Source organism: Mastomys coucha, unplaced genomic scaffold, assembly GCF_008632895.1.
Source record: "Mastomys coucha isolate ucsf_1 unplaced genomic scaffold, UCSF_Mcou_1 pScaffold20, whole genome shotgun sequence".
NCBI classification, from domain to species: domain Eukaryota; kingdom Metazoa; phylum Chordata; class Mammalia; order Rodentia; family Muridae; genus Mastomys; species Mastomys coucha.
Window position 1 is genome coordinate 57,320,014 of NW_022196903.1, and position 3,364 is coordinate 57,323,377.

General features: G+C 47.6%; 1 long non-coding RNA gene across 1 annotated transcript; it reads right to left on the reverse strand.

The window, feature by feature from the left end:
• Positions 1-1,672: 1,672 nt before the first annotated feature.
• On the reverse strand, positions 1,673-2,205 carry LOC116098155. Its single transcript, XR_004121726.1, has 2 exons — positions 2,102-2,205; positions 1,673-1,887 (listed from the first exon to the last, which is right to left on the reverse strand). It is a non-coding gene; the product is annotated as an uncharacterized LOC116098155 (long non-coding RNA).
• Positions 2,206-3,364: the final 1,159 nt, after the last annotated feature.

Below are 3,364 nucleotides of genomic sequence, written 5' to 3' on the forward strand. Positions count from 1 at the left end.
CTTAATCACAAAAATAGGCGTGTTCCATGGAGAAATTGATTCTCTCAGATGGCCTGCTTCTAACTGCTCCTGCACCAGCATAGAAGCTGCTTGTCTCTTGAGGTAGGGACCACTGACTCACCCACACAGGAGTATCACTAATCTACCTGATTTTATCTGCATGGGGCACAGGAAGGGCAGTGGCCTCTATTGAAAATGTGTCAGATTTCTATCATCAGTGTGAGGCTTATGGCCTCTGTATATATCAATGTCCTGTTTGGACTGTTGTCTAAAATCCAGTTCATTTAAGCTACATAAAATCAGCCCCATCTGTGATAACAGATCCCTCCCCCAAAGGGTGACTGGGAGATTGGGCACAACATATGGTTGAAAAAGTCCTGAGTTACCTTTACCATCACTCCAGGTAAGCAGCTTAGAGCTTCGTTTTGGATTGCTAGCATATCCAATCCCTTGGAGTTGAGTGATAGACTCAGTCAGAGACCAGGCTGAGGGCCAGCTCTGAGCTCTAATAATGGACACATCCGCTCCAATGTCCACCAGCCCCTTGAATAGTTTTCCTTCAATATTCAACTTTAAATAGGGCTTATTACTCGTAATAGACTGCATCCAAAATATTTCAGGAGCACCAGAGCCTCCCTTTTCTGTCTCATTAGTAAAAGCCTTAGCGGACATAGGAACCAGGATGAGCTGGGCGATTTTTTCAAAAGCGGGCACAAAGGTGATCCCGCGTGGGGAGGATGTCAGAACCTTTAACTCTCCTGTACAGTTCTGATCAATAGCGCCTGGGTAAACTAGCAGACCATCTACAGCAACAGTGCCTCGGCCAATAACAAATCCCCGAGTCTGTGGAGGTAATGGACCAAGAATTCCAGTGGACAATATCTTAATTCCCATGTCTGGGGTTAACACCGTGTGCTCTGTGGACTGTAGCTCCACTCCTGCACATCCTAGTCTAGTCCTGAGGAGCTCAGATAAAGGTCTTCCTGCATAGGCAGTCCCTGGGCCCCCTGAACTGCCTCCTGATATCCAGACGGGGCCTGTGGCAGGCCCCCGTTCGAGTTTTTTGAGCGGAGATTGCCTTGAGCACCCCTCTTAGATTTTTTCTCATCAGACCATCATTTCTCCTTCCTGCTCTTATCACCTATTTTCTGTCTAGCACTCGCTTGCGGTTTTCCCGCAATACCCGCTCTGTCTGGACATTCGCGTTTAAAATGGTTGAAGCTGCCGCATATAAAGCACCTTCTGCGAGTATGCCTGCGGACCAAGCCCCCAGGGGCGGGCATCTCCTGCACCACAGCCGCCACCGCTGCGCTTTGATAATACGCAGGTCCCATGTTAATGCACAGGTGAATATACCCTGAGATGTCCCTTTGTCCCTTGTGAGGCAGCAAGATAGATTTACATGCCGCATTAACGTTCTCAAAAGCCAATTGTGAAATCAGAGGCCCCTCTGCATACGAGTTTCCCAGAGTTCTGCTAATTGTCTCCTGCAGCCTGGCAACGAAATTTTGAAAGGGCTCTTCTGGGCCCTGTCGGACACCGGTCAGACTCGCTCCGGACACAGGTCAGACTCGCTCCGTCTCCTCCTTTAGTTGGGAGCTTGCACCAAGCCCTGCGTGCCAAAGTAGCAATCTGATTTAGCCCCTAAGGGAAAATCTATTTGCCGAGTGCATTTTTCTTTTTTTTTTTTTTTTTAGCAGTCTGGGTCCTTTATTTCTTTTTTGTATATTAGGCCATAAATTCATATGGAATGGGCTCCAACAGCTCAGGCTCTTTTCTGTTGGTCCTCACAAAGTGTGCTTCTCTGGGTGGTGCAGGCTGGCGCTTCAGCTGAACCCAGGTGCCCTTCTCTTTGGCTTCCTTTTTCTTCTGATCATTCTCCTTCACCTGCTTCAGGAAGCTGTCTCACAAAGGGAAAGAGGAGAGGCACCCGGTATATGTTCTCTAGGCCTTTTAGGAAACATGGAGTTGTTCCTTTGGCCACATACATGCGGATCTACAAAAAGGGTGATATTGTAGACATCAAGGGAATGGGCACTGTTCAAAAAGGAATGCCCCATAAGTGTTACCATGGCAAAACCGGAAGAGTCTACAATGTCACCCAGCATGCCGTGGGCATCATTGTAAACAAGCAAGTTAAGGGCAAGATTCTGGCCAAGAGGATCAATGTGCGGATTGATCACATCAAGCACTCAAAGAGCCGAGTGCATTTTTCAAACGTGCCCTCTCCGAGAAGCATATCTAGGGTCCACTCTGGATTATCTGTTTGAGCATACTGCACGGCACTTTTCCCGCTAAGCTCACGCCATTCAGAAATCCATAACAGGTAATCACCGGAGGAAAGCACTGCCTTACATAACATTTTCCACTCCTGAGGTAGCAATCCAAAGTCCATGATATTGCTAATTAGGGCCTGAGTAAAAGGGGAACTCGGGCCATAATTTTCCACAGCTCCTTTTAATTCCTTAATGAACTTAACATCAAAGACTTGATAATATCTGTGCATATCGTCACTCTGACTTCTGCGTTCCGCAGCCGGATGGGTTATTGAACAACAGTCACCCTGGCCAGAACCTCAGGCCCTGGGCCTCATATCCTCATCAGCAATCAGGTAGCTGTCCTTCTCTTTGCCTGCCTGAAATTTAATTTCCCTGATTTCTTCAATTAATTCTCCTATCTTGGTCTCGAGTTCATCTTTCACCGGGCAAGATGCACTTTGAGAACACTCCCTAGTCTGGGAGGGCATGGACTTATGCATAACAAGCTGCCTTCTGAAGCAAGGTGCATCATGTTTTTTTCTGACAGAAAGTTGAGTCTTCCTGGCCACCGTACCGACCGAGTCAGTAGAGGTTTGACTACCTACGGAGGAAGTTTGACTCTCCTCGCTGTCCGTAGAGCTGGAGTCTAGGGAATCTTGACCTATCTCGGTCGAGCTGTCGCCTGTCAGCTCTGATGCCGAAAGGCTGATGTGCCTAGCTGAATGCACTCCCTTTTGCTCGGTCTTTACCTTCTCCCTTAAAATATCCAAGACCATTCCCCAAAGGCAAACGGGAAATCCATCCACCTTGTTTTTCTCCAGAGCTTTTCCTACCCTTTCCCACGATTTCAAATCCAAATGACTCATGCCTTTTACCCAAGGACAAAAGCCTTCCACCAGCTCTGCTAGCTCTCTTAATGCGGAAATTCTAACCCTTACTCCTTTCACCTCCAGCAGCTTTCCAACGTTCCGGGAAGCTGATTTAGAAATCTGAGCACCCATGCTTATGACCTACCATCAAAATTTTCCCCTAGGCTTCTAAGGTATCCAGCGAATACCTAAGTTTCTGCCTAGAATTCCCTGTAGTCTCACACGGAATCCCGGTCA